General features: G+C 35.0%; 1 non-coding gene across 1 annotated transcript; it reads left to right on the forward strand.

The window, feature by feature from the left end:
- The first annotated feature begins 4,176 nt into the window (after positions 1-4,176).
- Positions 4,177-4,247, forward strand: Trnag-gcc (transfer RNA glycine (anticodon GCC)). The gene has a single exon. It is a non-coding gene; the product is annotated as a tRNA-Gly (tRNA).
- The last annotated feature ends 9,231 nt before the right edge of the window (positions 4,248-13,478 follow it).

Below are 13,478 nucleotides of genomic sequence, written 5' to 3' on the forward strand. Positions count from 1 at the left end.
GTTTTATTAAACGAAAAATAAAATTAAAAGGATAAAATTATTTTGTTTTATTCCATATTTAACATGTTACATTTTAGAATGAAATCCGAGCACCGCGCATTAATACACTTAGTTACTACTATGAAAGCGCTCGACAGCAATGAACAAAGCTTAGGGTGCTAAAGACATTTGAATGTTATATAGCCAAGGAAAAATAACGAAATATTGATATAAGACACCAATATTTACATAATGAAAAATGACTCAATACATAAGTGGAAATTGAAGATACTATTTAATGAAAAGATGCGACAGAAAAAATCCTCGAACATGGTTTATGTGGGCGGCTAGGTAATTTTTAGATGTTGCTGTAAAGGCGAAAGAAGTACTTGTGGAGGGTAGATTTAAACAGTAGTGTGCATCAGGACTGAATAATATTCATTCAACTCCTTTACGTTTAATTTAGAGTCGTACACCTTCATTGATGAAATCTTTTTGTATCCTGTGATCTGCATGATTGTATTTGCAGTGCTTTTGGAGTTCCTATACCCATTGGGTTAGCTTCAAATGGTTTATCCTAGTCTTCTTTAGAGAGCGCCTAACTCGTAATAGTTAACATGCCTTTCCCTGACCTTATCTTATTGGCTTTTAGTGTTTGTCCTTCATTGATTTAAATATCTCACTTCCAAAGAACGTCGGTCATACGTGAAGATGAACAATGATCTTTATATCCTTGTAAGGAAATACAAAACTCGTTCGTTTGTGGCATTGAACGATCCGGTAAAATCGAATAGCAATCGCGTCTCATATCGTATGAAACATATCCCATAAAAATTATAACGTCTTTACATAATTCATTGCCGCAATTTATATTTCTATATATGAAATCCTATTCGATATTTTTAGTGATATTTTATTTTTCTCATACTTCAGTCTGAAGTATTCTTTGTAACACATGGTATGGATATTCATTTTCATGTTTTCGTTGCTAATTGCCTTAAGCTAACTACTCTGATTGACTGATTTCTTGAAACATAAATACTGTTAATAAAAGAAAATTTAATACAAAGTACCGCATATGAATTGTTTCTGTTAGATGAATCAATTTACTTCTGGCACATTCACATCATTATTTTTTTTAATATCAATAAGCCGATTTGCGCACATAGTAATAAAGAAATTCACCTTCAATTTGAGAACGTGAAAATTAATACCATTTTAGGAATAAAGGATGGCAACAATAAGACCGGGGATCCTTAGATCATAGAAAGTTGACCAAAGTCACATAAGAAAAAGCATCCACAAAAAATTGTTTCATACTTGTAAAAAACATTTTCGCAGTTATTTTTGTTATTATTCGTGTTTAAACAATTATTGCTGAAATTGTTGATCAGAACATTAAACCTACACTGTATTTATTCAGGGAGATATGTTAGAAGTGTTTTGTTTCTCACTGATACACAAGATTGGTTTGCAAATGGTAGAATACTTGTAAACATGTTTTCATCCTTTGAAGCTGGATGTATGCATGCCTAAATCTTGATTAATTATGCAGGTCAAGTTGCTTACATTGTACACATATGAATAAAGGACACATTACGCATAATAAAATATATCTTCTTTATCTATAAAATACATAAATAAATTAATAATGTGTATTTTCTGCCATTGACTTGGCAGCATGGGGTGGAGGGCAAATGCATTTGAGAAGTGATGATATGATTGATTAATTATATAATTAATTAATTAATTCATTAATTAATTAATTAATTAATTAATTAATTAATTAATTAATTAATTAATTAATTCATTCATTCATTCATTCATTCATTCATTCATTCATTAATAAAATCATTAATTATAATGTAAAATCTCTCTAAAAACATAAAGGTCCCAAAAATTGGACCTTTTCGTTATCATAATATGCATTGATATACAAGATGTTTCAGAAAACCTTATGTTTTCACATTATTTTTATCTAAATCTAGAAAAAGAAGCAAGAAATCTTCCATGTTTATCAATTCCTTTTGTGATTCGATATACTGTTATGAACGATGTCGCATTAAACATTCTTTTTAATAATAATTTCATTTACTTGTATTCTTTTATGTACGTAACACACACCATCTGAAGAAATCTAATACAAGCCTGTTTTAATTTTCCACTTTCCAGTTCTGCGTCACTTTACGGTAGATGTTCTAAGGAAGAATGCTGGCGTCGTATTTGCTATTCCTCTACACTATCTGGCTCTTTAGAATTTGATAATAACCACTTTAGAATTTGATAATATCCCCTTTAGAATTTGATAATAACCTTCAGCTATTGATGCAACCATTGTTTAAAGCAAGTATACTTAAAATACATATAAAACCAATAGTTTCGGTCAATAAACGAAATTTTGTTCTCCAAAGGTAAAAAACCCTGGCACTTACTATTTGCTTAACATTATTGGCAATGTCCTTTCCCATTGTTTCCTAGGCTGGATTATGAAATAATTATTTACCTGAGAAATAGGCAGACCATTCTTATTATTATTATCATAATAATAATAATAATAATAATAATAATAATAATAATAATACTTATTATTATTATTATTACTATTATTATTGATGTTGATGTTGTTGTTGTTGTTGACCGGAAGCCATCTTTGTTCTTTTGATTCGTTCTTTCTCGTTGGTGGGATTGTAACATATAGTATTGGTAGGACTGGCGTTGTCATTAAAATTAAGTCTTTCTAATAATTCATGGTCTTCGACGTTTTTACTTCTCTTAATCACCCACTCACCCACATCATGGTCATCTTTTATTTTCTGCCCATTTATTTACATGTTACGTAGGAGGTTGCTATTACGTAACATTCAAGAGTTTATATTCATACATAATTTCTTCGTTGACTGTATTGTCATATGGATTTTTATCTGCTGTGTTCTATCAAGGTTGATAATATTTGGCATAAATTGCCCACGTAAAATCATTTGATGCTCAATAAAGCTGACACTCGTATATTTTAGTGTACACATCTTCATTTATTATGGGATAAATTCAATCTTGCTCTGTTTCAATAGATAGTGAGTATATTTTCGTGAATTGAACACACAGATTACAATGTTATAAAACTATTATATTTAAATGTTGACACACATACCATCAAACAAATACATGTTACGAATTGGAATTGTTTTTCCGGTTATTTTCCTCCAGTATTTATGTAAGTCCAGTCCTAAATAACACCGAGGAAGCGTGCTTTGACAAAATAACATTAGATCTTCACTGGCATATTTATCATTTAGTTGATAATATATGTAGTACAGTCCAAGTTACAATGTATTATACGCTTCAGCTGTGTTGAAACATTCTAAGAAATGTTTTCATTTAAGTTATGGCAACTGCTTATTTCATTTGCGCGGTTACAGAAAGCTTCGGAGGGCTACACAAATCAATACAGTTGAACAAAATTACACTTCATAAAATGTTATTATGTCAATTTGTGTAAATACAATAAATCCCTTCGATACTATGTGTTCACGTTTTGAAGCCCTACCCAAATAGGGATGCTGGTTATGCTTATGCTGTCACTATTTTAAGTCTGTGTATCTGTCACCCAGCAAAAATGTATGAATGGTATGTCGAAATGTTCATATATGCACACAATAATGCAGTAGGCAAATTGTTTTCTAGAAATATATAATCCTTCTAAGATGAAAAACACCTTTTCAATGAAAATCTATTAAATAATGACTAATTTGAAATCAGATCTCGTGTTGCAGCAATTCGATTATAATTCCAGTGCAAAAGACCGCTTTCTAACTAGTGTCTGTGTGAGCATTACATATAGTGGCTTAAATGACTTATGACCACATATGGCAACATCTTTGATGGTCAGTACGCTAAAAGTCACCAGAGGGCGCTGAACTAAAGCTGGCTTAATTGCCTGGAAGCCAAAGTGAAGGTAGATGTTGATGTTTGCGGAATTTGTTTGCACCTTCGGTAGACCATCCTAGGTGGCCTATAAATCACTGTGTTGTGGCAGATTGTCACAATAACATCTATCACTTCAATCCCTATTACCCTATTAGTGTCACACATCAAAACAGTATATACTATACAATGGAGATAATGGGAACAAATATTTCACATTAAAAACTTTTGTGCTGATTGACTGTTATATTCTTTCTAATTGGGTAGTTGTATTGAGCATCGGTGGTTCAGTGGAAGAATGCTCGCCTGCCACGCGGACGGCCCGGGTTCGATTCCCGGCCGATGCAAATATATTTTCATAAACGTCGTGATTTTCTTATATTTAGTCTTTTATTGTCATACATTATATTTCGATTTATTAATATCTGCCATTTTCCACTCTTTTTTCAATCAAACTAAGGTACATATAAATTATGTACCTGTTAAGGATCACGTCCACCCAGTGTGGCCCTGACGAAAACCAATCATTTTCCTCTAACAAATAAAAAATAAAAAAAATTATTTCATCTTAAACACATAGACCCATCGTGACCTTGACTACAACCAACCATTTTAAAATAAAAATAGAACTTGTTTACGTGGTTGCTACCAATTTTGAATGAAGTTCAGAATTTAGATCAACACCTGGTGTTTATAATCCAACAGTGAAGGTCAAATTTTTTTCTGAAAAAAATATCATCTCTAGTAAATACATTTACACTACTATAGCATGCAATAAAAATAAAATAAAACTGAAAAATAATTAAATTTAAATAAATCTATATTAAATCAGATATAATTAAATCAAATATACATAACAATGAATTCGTCTTAGTTTACTCGTATTCGATTATGTTATCAATCTTTCATTTTCTTGGCCATATTTATGATAATACAATTATTAATAAATTGAGAGAATATCTAATCAATATTATCTGGCTATATATAGGTGCGTATACCCCATATTTGTGTTGTCCAGGATACTAGATAAGGGCAGTTAAATTTTCCAGCTGGAGAAAAATCAATATAGTATACCAACCTGTGAAAGATGCGGGGTTGTTAGTTCTCATTGTATGACCACTCTCACATGGACTTGTCTGTGACCATGCATGAAGAAAGATGACAGTACTGATAACCAGAGTGTAGTTGAAAGACGGGTGGAGAAGACGGAAAAGAAGGACGAAGATGAGGCTGTGGTTGAGATATAAGTAAAGACTTGTGTAACTTATTATAATTCTAATGATGTACTCGTACAGGAAGTTGAGGTTGAATGTGAGGATAAAGCCGAGGTCAAGGGGAGAAGCTGAACATGGATCCGCGTTCACGCCGCTCTCCCCGTCAGTACTCAGCCAAGGCTCCGCTCGAGGTTGGGGAAGCAAAGGATAAAACTTGCAAACCGAATTCAGCATTGAATCCCGGTTACATGCCACAACCGATATCAGCCCCCAATATGCCAATGTCCTCTAACGTTCAAGCCATTGGACCTGCCCCACGAGTTTTACAACTTAACGTCGAGGGTCATTCAACAGCTAAAAGAACCATCATCAGCACTATAACTCGCCGTCATAATGTTGGCATAATCTGCCTGCAGAAGACCCACCTAGTCAACCAGGTAGCAGGGTGATTCACCACTGGAAGCTTTGACCTCAACTAGTCCACGCCAGACTCAAAATTCGGCCGTGCAACGTTAACACTCTGTGACATTACCGATACCTCTCTAGTGTCCACCACTAGATTATGCGATGTGGTCCAGGTTGGAGGGTGCAAGATTGCTGATGTCTACAAGCCTCCCAGTGCCCATTGGGACAGCAATTTGCTTCCAGCTATCGAACACCCAGTCGTCTATATTGGCAACTTTAACAATCACCCTAACTGGGGCTGCTCGCACCCCATGAAATTGGAGAACACTTCAAATAGTGGGCAATGAAAAATAACCTTCTTTAAATCCATGATTCCAAGCAAAGTGGGATTTGTTATACTCCAGGCTGGCAAAAGGACTACTCGCCGGACACTTTTTAGGATCAACTCTCAACTGTCGACTATACACAGCTCTTCACGGTGGTGCTAGAACTTCCACAAATTAGATTGGATTAAGTACTGTTACATAGTCACTATACTATCTCGATGAATGACAATCAAGAACCCTTACCACCATTCCAAAGAGCAATATTCAAGGCAGCCACTCAGTCTGTCCTCGCTGCTGTCATCCAATCAATACAACCTGTGTGGATATATAGTGTCAGCCTTTTCTTAAGAAGTATGAATCATCTGGAGACCGAAACATAAAAGATCGCCTGATTGAATCTCTGGACACTGCCAGGCGCGCTTAATAACCACTAGTTCAAGTCTACCCTGTTGTCCAACCAAAGTTTGTTGCTAACCATTTATTACAAGTGGCAAAAATACCACCTGGAGAAACATCATTATATCGAAATACTACAGAGACATCTGCAACAGTAGAGTTTGAAAAGATGCTCTGCAGCATCAAATAAGGCAAAGCAGCAGGATATGACAATATCCTGCCCGAGTTCTTGAAGCATCTTGGACCGAAGGTAAATGTTTTGCTCACCGCGCGTTATACATCAGGGTTGTTAGGGAAAAGTGCATGCCTACTTTGTGAATCCAGGCAACGATTATTGCGATCCCTAAGCCTGGCAAAGATCCCCTTAATGCGTCTTAGTTAAAAAAATAGATAAAACTAAATACTCTTATAAGATTAAACTGCAATAATGATAGCTTACGATTTCATTGCATGAAAACATCCTACACATCTGATAATGATTTATTATTGGCATACATTTAACTCAGAGGTTCGCTCTCTTTTTGCTTTAGCATGACTTCCCTTACATGCCTGGTGACGTGTCTCTCAGAATCAACTACCCGTCCCCTGGACAACCTTACAAGGGTCTCGCCTACCATAATAACCATCGTACACGAATGGTACTCCCCTCACAGTCTGATTAAGGATCCGTAGAACTTCTTGTTCCCTGCATACCAATTGGTCCTCCTTTATTACTAGATAACCACTATCTTCCTTAGTTCCAACGTCACCACGACAGCAGCGCACCGGGTATATACAAATAAATTAGTACCACTGCCGAACCAACACCTACAGTACGGTGCAGACACAAAGTTCCAGAATAGCTCAGACACTATTGCTCCATCTCTCCGTGATTCCTTCATCCCTTCACCCCTTTCAGCTGAAAATATAATATCTAAATCTGTATAAGAGTGACACGGTCATGTATAACATGCAATGACATACGTGACGCATGCGCGTAAATAGAGTTGATCATTTTATAAAATTCATATCTTCGGGACTGCCGTATAGGGTTATCATAATAATCAGGTTCATATGTGATCCCGTATCTGATGAGAATCTTACAGAACGTGAAGTAATATTCTCTTATCCCTTAATTAATTCATGGAACATTAATGTGTATACAATCCTTCTGTTCAGTTATATAATGGTAAACATGAAAACAGACTGTAACACAATCTCAAGTTTCACACAATCTAAAGTTTCAGGTAAACTAGTGTATTGTATGTCTCGACTTCTTCAGCAAAATATGTATTGTGTTTCATTAAAAATGGATGATAGTGAAAGAAAGAAAAGATGCAAATTGGACGGTAAAACAAACATTAGGTTGTTGCAGGGTGTATTGAAAAGAGAGGTACAAGGTGTATGCTTGCAAGATATGATCTCAATACAGCCTTTGGTGTTTTAGTAACCTGCCCTGACGGATTGTAAGTTGCTTGCATTCAAGAATAATGGCACATACTATTTCGATAAATGTCAGTAAGTTGCGCACTTTTCGAAAATCGTTCCAAAATTATTACTTGGCTACTAGAATAAAACCAAATACCATACAGATGTAGATAATGTTGCCGGTTGTCTAAAACGTATATTTGAAAGGAAAACGTAAATGAGCTCCAGGAATGAAGAAGTTGACATCAAATGATTTTCAATCAATAATAGCGTCACTTAAATTCATTTGTCATGTAATATCACCAAGTGGAGCTTGCTATTAGAAATATTCTGATGAATTTCAGCCATACCCTTTCAGTTGTCGTCAAGGAGCGTCCCATAAAGCAGCGCTTCACTCTGAACAAGTTACGTCATGCGACCAAGACTTGTTCCTACGCTCTTACAATCTCTAGGACTCAAAGATGCAAAGGAATAGTTCTATGAGGACTTAGACCAGCCTATTTAAGTCTACACCCACCGGCAACGAACTGATCGTCCTCGACAACATCAACGGCAGAGTTAGAAAAGCATACAGTGACTGCAAGGGAGCTCTTGGGTCATACGGTGTGGAAAAGCTGGATAGGATTTGCTTGCTCCCCCCGAGATGACAAGTACAAAAAAACCTGGACGCAGCCAAGGTCCAAACAGTGGCATCTGATAGATTACGTCATTGTCGGACAGGGGGACATGCAGTACGTCAGAATCACGCGTGGTATGCAAGGTGCTAAATGTTTTGTCGACCAGAGACTGGTCAGATCAATTCTTAACGTAAGAATTGTTCCCACTCAGCGCAAGCGTTCGAAGGTCCTCGTTTCACCGAGACTGAAGCATGAGTACCATCGAAACAGATTAACGAAGGAAAGTATCTTACGAAGCAGCAGGGCTATGTATAACCAAAGTATTCCGTGATATACTCAAAAGTATCAAGGACGGTGGAAGAAACGATGCCAAAAAAAGTATGAGATGCCTTGATTATTTTCTGCTTTTAGAACATAGTGAAGCTGACTTCGGCAGCTATAAGGCATCTCCCTCCACTACAACTCTGGCCTGCTCTTTACCCGATTCCTCTTCACCTCAAATTACTGTGTCAGAAGTTAATCTATCAGAGGGCTATGGCTGCGTCCGTCAAGGACTCAGCACGGTGGACGTGATCTTCATTATTAGGCAGGTCCGTAAGAAATGCACTGATTAACGTTTGTACCTATATTTCGTCTTCATTGACCTCACCAATGCCTTTGATACAATCAACAAAAAGGCACTCTGGTCTGCACAAGTAAAGAATGGCTGTCGACGCAAATTCATCTGTCTCTTGATGATGGCATGAATGGACAGGTCCTCTAAGATGTCGACCCATATGAACTCTTTGCGATTTCAAAAGGCATTAATCAGAACCTTGTCCTGGCCCCGATTATCTTCAACATCTTTATCTGCGTTCTTAACCATTCCGTCAAGGAGCTCCTAGATATCGGCTTGACACCTCGACCTGCGACGTCTCACAGCACAAAACAAAGACGGTGGAATTTCGCGTCCTGGAAGCTATGTTTAATGATGACTGTGCCCTCATGGCACACGAGACAAGAGACCTGCAAACATTGCTCATGAAGTTTTTCGAAGCCTCCAACCTATATATATATATATATATATATATATATATATATATATATATATATATATATATATATATATATATATATATATATATATATATATATATATATATGTTTAAGATAGTGGTTTCGTCTCTTCACTAGAATAGACATGTTAGTATGACCCTTTTTACCTTGGAAGTTTCAAATGTCTTGTTGATGATTAGATTTGAGTTCAGGTCAAGTGTTTTCCCTAGGAAAACCATATTGACATAATCTAATTTCTGATTGGTGATCTTACAAAGGACCTGGCACGTTGACCAGTTAGAATATTCTGGAAATGGTTCTTCTATCCTCGTTCTGGTTCTGAAATTGCATCTTAGTTTTATATATATGGGATGTTTGCCTGAGAACTAGTGATTAATATCTTAAACACAATTTTTAGTTGAGTACTTTAGTGAAGCAGGAGATAATGAATATTTTCGTTTATTTTTTTGGTAAAAAGGGGTATTCTTGATAAGAGTGCTTTGGGTCGGTATCAGGTTATGACTGAAAATTAAGAGCATTACTGTTATAAAAGCTAGATGGAAACAGAGTAAAGAAACTGCAGCTTCAGAAGCAAATGCAACTCCAAAAAGGACATAATCAAATGCAATTAGAGAAATAAGAAAGACATTACAGCTGATGACTAGTCCTTGAATCAATGAATCTTCATCTCCAACAGGGTTCGGGAAAAAATCCATTTCAAACCTGAATATATATATATATATATATATATATATATATATATATATATATATATATATATATATATATATATATATATATATATATGTATATATGAAGGTGAAGATATTTTTATTCTTTACAACATGCGGAATTTGTATAGAATACTTACCGAATAAAAGATATAATTGAAAATGTAATATATATTGGAATAGTGCATCATAAAGTAAATTCAAATGATTGAATACATTTTATCGTTTAATTCAAGTGAGTTTCAAATCAATGAAATCGGCATTCAGTCTGGCTCTGGTAACCAATTAACATCGAGTTCGCATGATAACAGAAAAACTACTTCCGTGACAACTGTCTTTATATCATTTCGTCTGGTTTGATATGAATAGGATTGTTTACGAGTTAGGAGGCTGTAACTCACCACGTAAATACTTCATATCTAAGACCAACCTGAATGAATAGCATGTTGTGAGATTTTTAGACCGAAAAACATTTAAAAAGAGTGACATTATAAGAGAACTGATGAAAATGATGTATTGTTGCCACCTACGTTTAGATACGCACGATAATGAATTGGCATACCTCCTTAACTGGATTGCATTTCCTTCTGTGTCATTCGCATGTTGTTCTGTTTACGAAAAGAGTTGACCCTACATTATTATTTATGTTAACTTTACATCCGTGTTGTTATGCGATGTCCATAGTAGCTCTTATAAAATATCATAATCGTACCTTGCGATAAATAGTGATTATTTTTAGAGCGTACAGCAAAAAATGCCAACAGTTTTCGTATACATTACTTTATCTGCAAACTCCGAAAAATTGACCTAATAGAGAAACAAAGCAAAATGACGACTTAAAACAAATCAAAAATGTTTCCACTCCACACAGATTTCATAAAAGGGATCCCACTGTTTATAATGCATCAGCAAAAATCCCAATAGCTCTCTTTTAAAAAATGAGAACTATTCTACTGTATGTACCTATTATGATATTACAATTTATATGAAGCTTCCATTTGATTAAACTTGTTTTCTGTTTATTCAAGACATTTTAAAGAAATAAATGATTTAAGAGTGCATTCATCCTGATTTTAATTTCATCACAAACGCATTGAATGCATTGAATGTAACACATTTGATACAGCAGTTCAATCTTTTTTTCCGTATCACACACCCAGTATCTTTTGTAACGTTCACGCCTAATATTTTTAGACGGTGGTGAATCGACCTTTTATGAATCTCAATTCATTTTGAAATTCATTCATACAGTAATGCTGAAAGTGTTTAGAAACATGAGTGATGGGTATGTAACAAATACAAAACAGCATTCGTGTTTTGTTATGAGTCTACGGAAAGAACTAGTTTGATATGACTTATTAAAACATCTCGAACGTACGGCCTTGACTTCTCCACACTATATTGAACTCGTTCGTCCCGCTGATTCGGAATAAAACACATATGCAGTTATATGTATGCACATTTTTAAAATGAATTACTCTGAACACACATATATTGAAACCATTTCAAACTGACAATTTAAACAAAAATATTGAAAATTGTCTATGTTTTGAAACTTCCATGATCACATTAGAAGTTATCTTGTATTTCTACTGCCTCTATCATATATCTCCCATTTGAGTGGATACTGGATATTTACGCTATTCCTGTCAATAAAAGAATATATTTTGCTTCGTTCACTGTAAACCCTGATAAATTTGTGCTGATGTCCACAGGCATTCGGTTCTATCAGTATAAATGGGGAACTCAGGATTATAACCTCCGCTACTGAGAGTTCGTATACGGGAACTAACTTTCGCATTTCGAGATCAGACCTCTTGATGACTCCGATCTATTCATCTCATTTAGTCATTCATAATTTAATCCACCGTACGGTAGACAAACCAAAACATTCCCCTATGTACGACTTAAGTACCTTACTGAAATTTAGTTAGTTTAGTTTCAGTTATTAAACTTTTCGTCACATCTAGTATTATTATTGCTAAGCTAAAATTGAATTCTCAAACCTAAAGATTTGAGATATTAACCGGATACGTGGGATATGCGATTGCAGAGACAAGCATATTAGTCTACAAATAATAATCAACATCACGAGTGTATTGATTGATGTATGTGAGGACTTTTACGAACTCAGATAATAAAGATTCTGATTATCTGTTACAGCTATATGTAATTGTATAATGTATGAGACAGGATTAATTAGGACGCCTGAGGGGTTTAATGCACAGGTTACGTGTTTATTAAAAAATATTGTATACGGCTATGAAAAAGGTAGTTGCTGGCGAATTTTATCGTACACAGTGGGATATCAATCTTTTTACTTGTCACGTACCTATCTAATTTGGAAGCTTTATATTTACGTTTGTCTGTGTATCGATAAAAGCATATATCTCGCCAAAAATATAGCAAAATAACGCTTGGTAAATTTTTCACTCCTGATCTTAAATCTAGGACAACAGTTTGTAACTTAAGCTGAAGTTAAGACATTGTAGTTTGGAAGAATTATTACAAACTTAAGACCGACCTCTGGGTCGAACCAAATCCTACATTCATTCGACACTGGACTCCTGAAACGGACGAATGAGAATAATTGCTTAACGTTATGCTCGATATTTTGAAATACAATTTGCTAGCAATAACAAAGGAGAATCTCAAATTTATGATTAACCAAATTATCTCCCGTGCCTGTAATACAGCAGTGCTAGGGTTGACAAATGTGTAACATATCACCAACGCTGACGAGGACGTTTCAAGGGTAAAACCTATGAACATGTGTTCAATATATCATTTTCCTTCATCACAAAATGATATTCTAACGTTAACTTTCCCCTTGCACATATAACGCTGAAAACAAATGGCAGCCTATTGTTATATACCTATAATCTAGATTGGTATTAATATAAGTTTTCAATAAACACATAAATTACCATATTATATTTAAGTACGTTAGTGTAAAACAAATAAAGAAGAGTTTGCTAATTTTTTAAAGTTAAACATTGTCCAAGGATATAATTGTCTCCGGCGAGATATAATTGGTACAAATGAACAACAGCGAAACTACAGTTCAAATTTACCGTAAGTCAACATGCCATTAGTTTCTGAAAATATACCAGATTGTCCTTGACCTGTACTCATGTACACTTTCATGGATGTTCTACAAAGATGTAACTGATTACGATTCTAGTTAGTTGAACAACCGATTTTACATCTAAATGATGAACATTCAAATCGAAAGAGCCAAATTCGATTCAAAAGAGTGAAAAGACTGAAAGGGTATAGCGAATTCTTTAAACCAATTAAAAACAATTGACTGCCTATTATGATTTATGGTGCCATTCTGCCTTTGACGCATGACAGAGCAAGAGACATTTTGCCTTAAAGAAGATATATACATCGATTGAAATTAGATCCCGGGCCAACAGTGTTGGATTTGATCAGTGTTTTGTT

The sequence above is a fragment of the Sinohyriopsis cumingii genome, chromosome 11 (assembly GCF_028554795.1).
Source record: "Sinohyriopsis cumingii isolate HCF-2022 chromosome 11, ASM2855479v2, whole genome shotgun sequence".
NCBI lineage: Eukaryota > Metazoa > Mollusca > Bivalvia > Unionida > Unionidae > Sinohyriopsis > Sinohyriopsis cumingii.